Source organism: Phascolarctos cinereus, unplaced genomic scaffold (assembly GCF_003287225.1).
Source record: "Phascolarctos cinereus isolate Bilbo 61053 unplaced genomic scaffold, phaCin_HiC Scaffold_1;HRSCAF=81, whole genome shotgun sequence".
Classification (NCBI taxonomy): Eukaryota; Metazoa; Chordata; class Mammalia; order Diprotodontia; family Phascolarctidae; genus Phascolarctos; species Phascolarctos cinereus.
The window spans coordinates 227,018,914-227,032,929 of NW_027555514.1; the positions used below are offsets into that span (position 1 = coordinate 227,018,914).

Sequence of the window (14,016 nt, forward strand, 5' to 3'; positions counted from 1 at the left end):
AAACAAAAAAGAGATACAAAATATATTGTTTAAAAAAAAAAAGACAGGGAAGAAAGAATGGCAAAGGGAACTAATATCTTAGAACAAATAGTAAGAAACTTTACCCAGGAATTGAATTCCCTGAAAATTAGAATGGGACAGATAGAAAACAGTTACTCTTATCAGAGATCAAGAAATATTAAAACTAAATAAAAAATTGAAAATACAGAAGAAAATGGAAGATATATTCTCTTGTAAATCTGGAAAACAGGTCAAGGACAGATAATCTGAAAATCATCAGACCACTTGAAAATCATAACTAAAACTAAAAATAGTTTAGGTTTTTAGGGGTTCCTTCCATCCCCATTTTTAGTACATCTGACCTAGCGTATTAGTCTAGGAAGAAATAATCCAGGTTCTAGTTAGGGGAAAAAGAGAACAAACGTTTACCTTCTACAGTGCCTACCAGTATGCTAGGCACTGTTCTGAGTACTATATAGACATTATCTCATTTGATTAGCGATCTCCAAATGGAATGAAAAGTAAATTTATTAGCTTAGATTGTTTTGGTTGTGTGTTCAAATCAAGTGAGGTAAAATTTTCTATTTTCAATTTTTTTTTGAAATATAGAATCAGAATCTTGAAGTGGAAGCAGTTTTTAGAATTCACCTAGTCTAACACATACACAAAACAAGAATCTTTTCTCTAACATCCCCAGCAGTTGACCATCCAGCCCTCACTTGTAGCTATGCAGAAAAAAACTCATACACTCAAGCAGTTTATTTCACTTTTGGACAGCTCTGACATTAGGAGGTTTTTCTTTATTTGAAGATGAAATCTTCATCTGAATAGACATTATCCATTGGTCTTTAATTCTACCCTCTAGGCATAAGCAAATCAATCTAATCCAGCTGTTTCACATCAATAGTCCTTAAAACAATTATCCTGTTCATGTCATCTTTAGCTAAATATCCTCAGTTCCTTCTATCTGTATTTAAATATGACATGTTTTCAGCTTCCTTCTGGTGCTTCCTTTTGTATATACTGTACCTTGCCTTAACCAACAGAAGCTATTTAGAATATAGGGTGTTTAAAAGTTGTTAATTCAGTAGTTAATCAATATTTATTGTTTACCATGTGTCAGGCACTGTACTGAGAGCTAGGGATACAAATACGAAAAGAGAAAGACAGTCCCTGTGCTCAAGGAGCTTACAATCTAAGGGAGAAGACAAAACAAAACGAAGCTGAAAAGGGATGGGGAAGAAATCCCAAAGTAATGCAGCCAGGTAGGCAACACAAGGAGATATCTAAGCTGACCTCTGTCCTAAAATAGAAGTTTGGAATTCATGGCCTTCCCCTCCAATCACCAAGTCCTAGGGTAGTGAGGAGGTGGGATATCAGAAATGATGATTTTTACAGGACGATGAGGTTATTCCAGTAATGAGCTTCCTAGAGCCTGCTGAAGTCCTTGCCCGAAGATGTGGTAAAAAACAAAAAGTTAATATGCAGGGCCTAAATCCATCTAGAATATAATATTGTGCTCAATTTTGTGAATACTCTTATCTCAAAGGTAGAGGAACATGAATCTCAAAGCAACAGATATTGATGGTAGGGGCAGTTTTTATGTTGAAATCATCAGTGTTGCTACTTAATGGTCTAGCACAAGATTTATCTTCAAAGACTGAAGCTGTGTAGAGGAATTTAAAGGATGATAAGGTCTGGATTTCAGGAGACTCTGGTTAAAAAATCCTTGGTGGTAATGACAACAATATGGATGGAGACTGGTTCATAGGAGGTGTAATTACCTTGAACTTACTGCTGGTGGCTCTAGGTCTTGTACTTTCCTCACCTTTAAAAAATTAAACTAACAACATTAGTGTTAGAATGATTTATATCATCAGTCAGCTAAGTTGGTTGATTTTTAACAGTCAGGTTTCTTATTATAGTGTGGCTTTACCTAATTCAAGAATGTCTTATATTCAAATATTCAGAACTCTACTGACCCATATGTGGTGAGGAGAACTTAGTAAGTGCTGAGTAATATAGACTTGCCAACAAAGTTATCAAGTATAATATTACACTTACTTTCTGCTGGGCTCTCATTTCCTACTTTGTGCTTGTAAAAAGTGCAAGGGATAAATCAAGTAGTAGTTGGTGAACCCTTAAATGAATAGACTCATTCTTCAGAAAATTTCTTATCTTTTTTTTTGTTTTTGAAACTATCCTTTCCTATTTTAGGTCTTTCCCAAGAATTTTGATGTAATTTAATATTGGGAACCCTCACCGCCTTATTGAAACTTTTACAAATATAATACCCTCCATATTCCCCCACTAAACTTTTCTGGTTTTATTAAGTTGAAAAGGCTCATTCAGAAGACATAGTTTGATGTCACTCTGTCACGCCCTTTCCCACCCTCTTCTTAACTACCTCTTCTATCTCTGTCTTTCAGGGCAGTAGTGTTATTCCCTACAGGTTTGTTTCATCTTTTTTCATTTTTATCGGCTTCATGTTAGTAATAAGTCTGATTTATGTAGCTTTTTAAGATTTACAACCTTGACACAATATTTGGGGAAGAAGTAAAATTGAGTCTGTTGTCTGCATGGTAAAAACACTGTTTTTAACAGTAGTTTCTCCTCATCAGTACCTCCTTATGGCAAAATATAGATAAAGGACTGCAATGTAGTATCTTCCATCTGTGAAAGGAATAGATAGCAGAAATTATTTCCATAACTTCTCATTTTTCCTTTCACTCAGGTAAAAAATCTAGCTCTCCAGTATAAGACAGAAAAGAATTAAGCCCTGTTTATTAAAACTTTAGCCATTTAATTTGATATCTTGGTGTTTCAACAAGGAGCAGAGAAGGCAGTAGAAAGGCTGCTGGATTTGGCATAAGAAAGAAAATCTGAATTTGAATTCTGGCAGTTAATGATCTCTGTGATTTGGGGCAAGTCACTTCACTTCATTTCCTCAGCTGTAAAATAAGATCATCTCTAAGGTCCCAACTCTAAATCTTTTGATCCTATTCTGTACCAACTACTAAGTATGTTTATGACCTTTTATTCTTTTGATAAGCTATGGATAAAGTATTAATTATTTGGAAGGATAATTTTAGGAGAGAAGAAAGTCAAAGTTATGTAGGATTAATTGTATATATTATATGTGGAATTGTAGCATGGGTTTAAATTGAGTAATAGAAAATTATGAAAAACAATGTAGTTATAGTAATTTGATACAGTGTTAGGGGAGAATAATGGCTAAATATATTTTATAAAGGTATTGAACAAGTTACAAACACTGAAATTATATATGTCTCATATACAAGAAAGGCTGGCTGGCCCTTCCTCCATGAATAGCAGTCAAACTCTCTGGACCAAGCTTGCAGCCATCTTTGAGAGGAGTGATACATCCAAATTTGTCACCTAGGTCAGATCCTAAGGGTGGAATTTGTGTATCTTTCCCCAGGTTGGTCAATAAGCAAGCATTTATTAAGCCTCACATATGTTCCAAGCACTAGGAATACAGATGGGTGTTCTGGAGCCAACCCTAACCAGCTTACTGAGAGCCAGTTATTAAATTTTCAGAGTGAATATTTATATTTCAGAAATCAATAACTACAAATTAGAGCTTGATTTTTTTTTTTTTGGTTTGTCAGTTGTCTAGAATAAATGTATATTAAACTTAAATATTTCTGGAGAACCTGGTTGTTACACATTTACCTGCACACCACTGTATTTCTTTATATAAACACTGCTTGAGCTCAACAGAGACTTAAGGAATGAATTCATCACTAAAGCCCTGGTTACTGTAGACTGATAATAACTAGCATTTATGTAATGCCTAAGGTTTACAAAGTTATTTGCATCCATTCCTTCATTTGATCCACTCTACATCCCAGGATATAGAGACAAAAGATGAAGGAATCACTGCCTTCATTTAATGAGGAAGACAGTATGGGTATATATAAGTATTATATCCGTGATATATAAAAAATAAATGTGAGGTAGTTTGGGAACAGAGGGAAGACTAGCACTGAGAAATTCAGAAAAGACTTCGTGTAGTAGATGGTCCTTGTTCTCAGTCTTAAAGGGAGTCAGGGATTCCAGGAGGCTGAGTTAAGGAAGGAGTCCATTCCAGTTGTGGGAAACAGCAAGTGTAAGGCCTGGAAATAGGAGATGGAGTGTCTCATGTGAGGAAAAGCAAGTAGTTCAGTATGACCAAATCATAGAGTACACAGAGTGGAATAATATGTAAAAAGATAGGAAAGGAAGGAACAAGATTGTAAAGTTTTAAATGCTAATGAAGGAGTTTATATTTGAGTCTACTAGAGGAGCCACTAGACCAGGGGTGGGGAACCTGCGGCCTTGAGGCCACATGTGGCCCTCTGGGTCCTCAAGTGAGCCCTTTGACTGAATTCAGCACTTGAGGACCTCGAGGCCGCAGGTTCCCCACCCTTCCACTAGACCTTATTGAATAGGGGGAGGGATTTTCATGGGTCAAACCTGTACTTTAGGGAAGTCATGTTAGTGGCTGTGTAGAAAATAGATTGAATTAGGGAGACTTGAAGAAGGGACACCATTTAGGAGACTTTTGCACTAATCCTGGCTAAAGATTGTGAGAATATGTATTAGGGTGATGGCAATGTGAGTGGAGAAAAGGGGATTGTAACAAAAGATTCTGTGGATGTAGAAAGGACAGGATTTGGCAACCAATTGGATGTGTGAGGTGAGAGTGAAGGGTGGAGGCTGACACCCAGCCTTTAACCTGGGCGACTAGAAGGATCATGGTGTTATAGAGAAAGGTTTAGAAGAATGTAGGGTATGTAGGAAAAGGAAATTCTTCATTTGACATGCTGAATTTGAAATGTCTGTAGGACATCAAGTTTAAGTGTCTGTTTAGGCAGTTGATGGGACTGCAGATCTATGCTTTTTTAAATTCTATCCAAACTAAATTGCTCACAAAAATTTTAAACTTTATTATTTAATGGCCTTCATCTTTGTAGTGCTTTACAGATACTTACTCCGTTGATCCACAGAATGGCTTTTTTATTACAGGGGAGGAAAGAAACTAAGGTTGAGAGAGGTTAAGTAACTTGGCCAAAGTTACACAACTAATGAGTGTCTTTTGGTCAGATTCAAACTCGGGTCTTCCTGACTCTTAAATCCAGTACTCTATCCAGTCATCTACATAGCTGCCTTTTTTTTCCTCTTAAGTATTAGGGATGGTAATAAAGAAGAACATTTAAACTTTAGAATTTACAAAAAACCACTTCTCTTACAACAGCTCATTTGAAAATTAGTAACTCTAGTTCCAAGGATAGTAGTTAGATATGATCTTTATAGTCTTTGTTCTGAAAGTGCTGTATACACCTTAAAGCGGCACATGAATGTGAAATTCTCATTTACTACTTTTACTGGAAGATGTCGTTCGTAGTTTTGTTGTGCTAACTTTAGATAGGCAGTTACTTTGCCTATATGATGAAAGTTATTACTGAGGTTTATTTTCACCAGTATAGTTAGGAAAGTCTTTTAACTATGATTTATCATTTATTGGACTATATGCTATTTAAGTCTTTTTGAGTGATTATACAAAGAGGAAAAAAGTTGAAATTCAGTTGGGGTTTAATCATTCTGTTTCCTGTGTTTTATGGTACTCACAAGGATTGTTGTGTTATTCAGCACTTCAGAAATAACTCCACAAAGTGTGATATTCCAGTGTGCTACATAGTTCTGTGGGAATAGCTGAAAGATCCTGTACATAGAGATTCTACAGGCTGATCCATAATGTAAATCACCCTAAAATGTATTAAGTTTTTTCAAGAAATCACTAAGAAAGACCACTATTAAGGGGTCAAAGCTCCGCATGATTGCTTGATTGCTGTTTTGTTGTTTTTCAGTTGTAAGCAAATAGAGGTAGCCGCTTCACAGAATCTCTTACCCTACTAAAATAGGGCAAATTGAAGAACGTTCAGGTTCTGTTTTTAATAGTAAAAGATATTGGTGCGGAGAGTGAGTGTTAAGAATTTTTATTTTTATTTTGAAATGTTTATCAGACCATTGTCAGGAATGGTTTCTAATACAATTCTGTGTCTTTAAAGGTAAAGGCATATGGCACCATAGTTAAGGGTTCCATCCCATCTCTTTTTCTGCCTTTTCTGTCTCTTAGCCTTCTTACTAGTTAACCCATCTTGTCCTTTCCCTTTTTCCTTTTTGCTATTTCCTCCTTGATCTTTTACTCTTAACTCTGGCAGAGTTTTTTGTGCTTTTCAATTCTGGAGAGGTAAGAATTAGAAACTACAGCATGACTTAGAGGGAGAAATGAATTATGTTCATAGAAATCCATTCAGTTCATCAATTGAGTTGAATAAACACCTGCTAAGTGCAAGGGATTGCATATTGGTAGAGGAAGTCTTCTTCATCTAAGGTTCAATAAAATCACAGGTCCAATCTATGTACAAGACACATCAATTCCACAAAGTATTTATTGAGTTCCTACCATGTATTGTTAAGGAGTGTTAAGAGGTTCCCTGAACTTATCTTTTTGAGTTGCCATAGTTTCCAGAAGCACTGGACCCAGAGAATATAGGAGGCCCTGAATGTGTCAAGAATGAAGTATCCCCCCCATGTGAGCTAACATAATGTATTGTTTGCATCCCAGACAGGACTCCCTGTGCATCCTTGGGAGTCAAGATAGGCACCAGACAAACTGCACTAGGCTTGTGTTGCTGGGACCCTTGTAGATAAGGAGATCATCATATCTTCATGGTCTAGCAGTTCCCAAGGGAAAAGAATATGAGAGGTTTTGTCTTTTTCCCACCTTTACTGCACCTTTTCCTCCTCCCATCCCATGCTCCTTTTATGTGGAGATAACGTATCTCCTTCCTTTGTCCTGTTGTCATGAATATGCAAATTTCTGTGTGGATTGTGAACTCTTTGGGTTCTACATGCATGTTAATTTTTCTTGTAATAAACCTAGTTTTCACCTGAGTTTTGTGAAGTTGTGATTGTTGGTTGACAGTATTATGAGCACCATTAGCTGTTAAAGAGGACAAATGTAATGCCGGGGGTTGTTAGAGGATAAAGGTAGGACTTAAGCTTTACCTTCAGAGGATTTAGGTAAGCTGAGGTAGTAGGGAAGTACATTACAGGTGAGGATCATGTGCTAAGCAGAGACATGGAGACAGGAAAGCAAAAGTCTTTGGGGACTAATAGATTAGTCAGTTATTAAATCTACCAGCAAGCATTTATTAAGAACCTACTCTTCGCCAGGCACTGGTACTTGGATGCTGGCAATAAAGAGAAATAAGAAACAGTCGTTGCCCTTGAAGAGACAACAAGCATAGACAGTGTAAGATTTAAACATACAGAACCAGATATGAAGTAACCTTGGAAGAGAAGGCACTAACAGCTTTGGGGACCAGAAAGTGGCTCATGCAGGTAAATTTGGAAGCGTTATTTGGGGCCATATTTCTGTCTTGCAGTTAATGAAAAGTCATTGAAGGTTTAATGATAGAAACCATATTTTAGGAAGATTAATCTGACAATAAAAATTAGCAGTCTTATTTTGCATCTTTCCCTCCTCAGTGAGGAAATTTAACAACAAATGATGCCCTGGAAAAGAGCCTTATCAACTCTCACTAAAGCATGACCCTCAAACCTTACCTAGTCTTTCTCTTTCCCCAAATCATCCTCTTGATTCCTACCTGGATCTGGATCAGAATACCTCCAGAAAATAAGCTAAGTTAATTTCTTTCTTGCCAATCCTTAGCAGAATTTTTAAGGGATAGCAATAGACTAGGATGGAAAGGGGATAGCATGTAGAGGAGATGACGGCCAGTCCTGCTTTTTGTTATGCTAGAGGAGTTTGATTTGATTGCATATGTGAAGACCTTCTGTCTTTTTTGGCCCTGCCAGAAGCCTTTTTCTCCCAGCTGCAAATCTCCATCAATAACCATTTAGGCTCTAACTAGCATGGTTTGGAAAAGCACAGATTTGGTTCTCATGGCATCTGCTTGTCAAGCTGTATGTAACCCTTGTGGGGTCTGGCAGAGACAAGCCTTTCTCAGTTGCCCCTTGCCAGTCATACATTTTGGCTGTACTCAGCATAGTCTGGAATATGAATGTCCTGAATATAGCTGCTTAGTCACCATGTCAACATAATGAAGTTCAGACTACTCTTCTAGATTTTGAATCTTATTGCAATGTTTCATACTTTGTTTTTTGGGGGTTTTTTTGAAGAAACTGTTAAATAGATAAAATATGCTTAGGTAATAGAATGATAATAAAATTTCAAGAACACAAAAGCCTTATGAAAACATAAATAATGGGAAGATGATTAAGATCATATGATTTAGAGTAGGAAGGAACCTTTCCTGTGCTAAAATATTAACATTTTTAGTGCCGTTTTTAACTTGGACTCATTGAGTATAAGCGCCAGTGCCATAATTCTTTATGAACAAAGCTCAGTTAGGTCTATAGAGATTATTTTGTGTGCATTTTTTTCCATTTGGTATTCAACTGTCTTGACTTAATTTGGCCAACAACAAGTATATTTGATATAGTTGTTAATTAGGATATTTGCATATTCAGAGCCTTATTAGTTGTGAGTCTCATCACAGTGCTGTGAACCAAAAAGATAACTAGCTAGGAGTCAGCAAAGGACTTTTTTCTATATCTTCCCTGCTCCAGGGAATTCCTGCTCTAATTTTTTTTAAGGCTGTCATCTGTCCTCAATTTTTAAGATATTGTCTATCCTCAATCATGATCACATATAGCCAGCACTTTAAAGATAGCTGAAATGTCTCATGGATTTAATGTTGCTTGATCATTTCACAGTCCCTGATTTCCTTTTATACTAATTAGCCTATTTCACATTCACATCTGAAAGCAAGCTAAAAGGGTCAGAATTTTATAACTTACCATGTTTATTATAAACTGTTGCCTTTTTGCTCTCTAAGTATAGAGAAGAGAGTACTGTGTTTATCAGTTTATGTATCAACAATTTGGTATGTCGGGTCAGCAGCACAGGAAATTGAGAAGGCCACCAGACTGATGACCAAGGTTCAAGTCCTTCCTCTGACCCAGGGGCAGTGTGATCCTAGGGAAATGTCCATTTCCTGGCTGTAAAATAGGGAAGATCATACTTTTATGTACCTCACATGCATGCCTGTGTTGCACAGGGAGAGCATGGGCTCAGGGTTGCAGCATTGAGGCTCAAATCCTGGCTTTGATACTTCTCTCTGACCTGTAGTTTGCCCAACTTCAGTTGAGGGATTTTGATCAGATGGTTTTATTTTATTGGGGGGGGGGCAATGGGGTTAAGTAACTTGCCCAAGGTCATACAGCTAGAAAGTGTTATGTGTCTGAGGCTGGATTTGAACTCAGGTCCTCCTGAATCCGGGGTCAGTGCTCTGTCTACTGCACCACCTAGCTGCCCCCATTGACCGGATTAAGTTCCCTTATAGTTCTAGATCTAGAATTATTTTCCCTTCCTAGAATGTAAATTCCATGAGGGAAAGGCCTGTATCTCATCTAAATATCGTATCTCCCTTCCCCCATTGCAGCACAGTGCCAAAACAGCAATATAGCAAGAGGTGCTTAAGAAATGTTTGTTGAATCAAACTGCCAAATAAATCGTGATAAAGTATAAAATGCCAGCTATTATCCATAGTAGAGGTAAACAACTGACAGTATTGATTTTGTTTGTACTAATACTTTTCTTGGCTAACTAGTTATGTTATGTTGTATCATTATGAACAATCAACCAGGAGTAGGGACTGGCAAGGTAGTCAGCTGCTCACTCAACATTCAGGGGGTATTAATATTGCTTTTTTAGAAGCGCACATTTTTATTGCTATTAAATTTTATTGATAGCATTTATATACTTTGGGATAAGTCAAGGTGGATAGAACAGTGAAGGCTTAAAGCCTCTGGCAGACAATACCATAGAGTTTAATAAACGTTAGTATCACAGGTGCTCATTCATCTGTTATTATTTGATATAGTTATAGAAATGCTAGCAATAGCAGTAAGATGAGAGAAGGAAATTATTAAAAAAATAGGCAAAGAGGAGGTAACGCTCCCTGTTTACTGATAACATCATAGTTTAGTTAGAAAAAGCCTAGAGAATCAAAGAAACCTATGGAGACAAAAGCATCCACAAAGTTGTAGGCTACAGAATAAACCTATAAAAATCAAATACATTTCTAGAACTATGTAATGAATAAAAGCACACTCATTACTTCCTTCTATAGGTTCAGTTACAAAATGCTCCATAAAAGAAATAAAGAGCAACTTAAATAGTTGGAGGAATATTCAGTGATCATGGCTGTGCTGTGCCAATGTTAATAAAAATAGCAGTAGTACCAAAGTTAATTTATAATTTTAATGCTATGCCAACCAAACTACCAAGACACCTTACAGCATGGATATTGAATTTTTAAATTTGATATAATGATAATCTGTCAGTAAGAACTGGCTGTCTTATTTTACATTCCACAAAAGCATAAAGAACTTAATAAAAAATAATGAAATTCATTTGAAGGACAAAACATCTAAAATTTGAAGAGAAATAATGAAAAAAGTAGAAATTGAGGAAGAACAGAAATTCCAGACCTCAAAATTTGTTATAAAACAACATCTTTAGGGCCGGGTAGGTTGGTAGAAATGTAATAATATATTTGAAATTATTATCTTTTGGAATTACCTCTGTTTCTTTGTCTGTCTTAAGAATTTATCTCCTGTCCGTAACTTTAAAAGGTTTATGATCTGCCTATCTTCTAATTTCTTTGTAGTATGATTTTTAATTTCCAGGTTACATATCCATTTAGAATTTACTTTGAAAATGATTTAAGATGTTAGTGGTCTAAGCCTACCATGAAGCTGCTGGGTGGGAAAGTGAAGAAAGCACTAGGACTGGAGTCAGGAAGAACTGAGTTCAGATTTGCCCTCAGATACCTATTAGCTGTCCATCCTTGGACAACACCAGGTTCCTCAAATGTAAAATGGGGATAATAATAATCACTACTTTCCGGGGTTGTTGGAAGGATCAAATGAGGTAATAACTGTAAAGTGCTTAGTACAGTGCCTGGCCCATAGTAGCAGATAACTAAATGTTAGCCATTATTGTTATTCTGTCCAGTTTTTTCAGTGCTCGTCAAAAGAGATCTTCTTAATAATTTGTTTTCAGGTTTATGGAAAATTAGAGTCCTGAGTTCCACTGTATCTGATCCTCCCTTGTCTATTCCACTGATTTACTTCTCAGGTTTTTTTTTTAGCCAACATCAAGTGGTTTTGATAGCTCCTGTGTTTTTTTAATTTTTTATGTATTTGATTTTTAATTTATGGAATAAAACAAGTATTTCCATAACATAGTATAACAAAAATAAAGATTGCACATGAACCTGCAACTCTATTATATACAATTACCATTCCTTTTAAATATATAATAAAGTATCATGTAATTTTTTCTTTTATTGTTCCTCCCCCTGTTGTTGTGCCACTAAAACTTATCTTAATATTCTGTTATGTCTCTGTTGTCCATGTATTTATCTAAGCCCTTCTTAAACATACTATTTTCAGTATTTATCATCTTTAGAGGGAAGATAGAAGTTCTGCACGTTACTTCCATTATGCACATCAATATTTCCTTTTACTTGCCCTAAATGTTTCTCTTTATAAAACCTTTAGGGGGTAAGTACCCTCTTTATATGCTAGAGTTTGGTGAAGAATTCCATGTTTTCTCTATCCTTGATGCTATAAACTTTCATTATATCATGCCTCCAGTTTCACCTTTGCAGACTAAAAAAAAAATCCTATTTTTCCCCCTGAAATTACAGAAATTGCTTTACAATAGCTTGATTGTTTTAATTATTCATTTTGACTGTCTTAGAGGGTATATTTTTGGAGTGCATATGGGGCCTAGAATGGTAATGACTATAGGAACTGCATGATGTATTCCCCCATAGATGCATAGTTTCGTTCCTAGATAAAACAATTTTTGTTTTCCAGTCTCAAACTCACTTTGTGATCGAGAAGCTCAACCATCATATCCACTGTATCCTTTGTCCCTTATTTTACTCCTTTGTTAGCAAACTGTTGTACTTTTTTGTGGGGGGGGGTAGTGCAGGAGGGGATTACATGAGGCTGGTAGAGAAAAATGAAGCACGTGGTAAGAGGATGATTATGGCAGTCCTGGCGTATGATGACCTGTATAACTTCATGAACTTCTGACTCAGACATTTCCAAAACAGACTACTCTGTAATACTTTATCAGAGTAGACATATAAATTCCAGTAGCTTTCATCAGATACTTATTCTTGTAAAGATTGTGTTAATTTTTCTGTAGTTGGCTTTTCCTGTTTCTTTTTATTTTCATTTGAGGTTCCTTTTAATTAAATTGAAAATAGTGTTACTATATGTTAATATATAAAGTACTGTATAAATGTATGATGGTAGTAGAAATAAGAACAGCAATATTCTTAATGCAAAGATGTACTTAAAAAAAATGAAACCCTACATCCTAATAAAAGTTCTTCTAAAATATCTTCTAGTGGTTTTTTTGTCAGTTTTTAATCCAGTGGGGTTCTTTAAATAGAATCTATCATGGTACAAATAAGGAAATTAAACAACAAAAACATATCTTTCATACATAATGTTTTATAGTTTTTACAAAGCACTCTTTATGACAACCTGCTGAGATAGGTGTTGCGAAGAAGCAGCAACAGAGAGGCTTTGTCTGTGTTACTCAGTGTCAGAGCAGAGAATTTCCCTCTTCCAACCAGCTTCATGCTCTTGTCACTTTCCTCTCCTGCCTCTTGGCAGTCATATGCATTAATGTTCATTTGATATATGTTCTAATATCAATCATCAGACATAACATAAGTAATATGGTAAATAACACAAGAACAAAAACCCATGATCACATTCCTTATTCTCTCTTAATTATCCTTTAACATTGGTCTCCTCTGTCTTTAATACATGGTAAAACAAATACCCTTGCTTTTCCTTTGAGTTAAGGAATGCTAACTTTACATTCTCTTTTTCCTCTTATTTCTGATTATTGTTGCCAATTTTTTTTCCTTTTTATTCTCTATAGAAATTTGGATGTTTACCTACCCTTCTAAAGTTATGTGGATATAGTATTGTTTTAGGATTCTCATTCTTATATTTATTCCTTTATTATAAATACTTTATTATCACATTACTAAGCATTATTTTTAGTATTAACTATAGCTTCTATAATTTCCAAGTTCTTTAGCATCATCATAACCTAAAATCCTAAAGAGGATTCAGTATTAAGCTTTAAACAAGTCCTAATGCATTAACAGCCACATTTTATACAATGAGTTCATAAGGCAAATTTAGAATAATAATTTTTGTGCACTGAATATTAAGCATTACAGTTGTACAAGTTACAATAAGCAATTATGGTTTTCTGTATGTATATCAGAAATTTAACTAAACCAAACATAATTTGAAAAGCATCCATTTCTACTTTTTCAAAATATAATTAAAACTAGTCTTGGATTTAGGTAGCAAATGATTTTAAGCTACATTTTAATTTTTAAAACTAGAGAAAAATAATATCCATATTGAAAACCATTTCATAAACATGAAATTATTGTTCTGTAGAGAAGATGGCAAGTCTAGAATAGAGAGAGACTGGTTCTCATAACAGTCTTTTGGAGCCTCCCCTTATACCATATTTGTCAGTTGTATCATATGTCAGGCAGCTGACTATTTTCAGAAACAGTGTTCATGACTAAGGCCCACAGTTACCCTTTGGAAGATCGAAAGGAATTATATATATTTTTAAAAGGTGATCCTGTGTGTATGTGTATTTCTATTATTAAGTGTGATTTCTTGAATATTTGTTTAACCCCTTTATCATTTGGACTTTTATATTACTAAATACAGTTAAGGTCAAACTAAAAGTCATCTTACATTTAGAAACTAACATATTAGTTACAAGAGCATATGGTTAAATATTTTGGCTAACAGTTATCATTGATTTAAAGTTTTCATTTGTAAAAATATCTG

General features: G+C 35.4%; 1 protein-coding gene across 8 annotated transcripts in view; it reads left to right on the forward strand.

Annotated features, from left to right (window-relative positions):
* USP15 (ubiquitin specific peptidase 15) overlaps nt 1-14,016 on the forward strand; it is a 197,136-nt gene that overhangs the window by 43,314 nt on the left and 139,806 nt on the right. The window contains exon 1 of one of the 8 annotated variants that reach the window (XM_020990166.2): nt 13,710-13,795. The exons of the other annotated variants lie outside the window; for them this stretch is intronic. The gene's annotated coding sequence lies outside the window, so the exon portion shown is untranslated. Of the gene's footprint in view, nt 1-13,709; nt 13,796-14,016 lie in introns of those variants that run through there. 8 annotated transcript variants of the gene reach the window in all.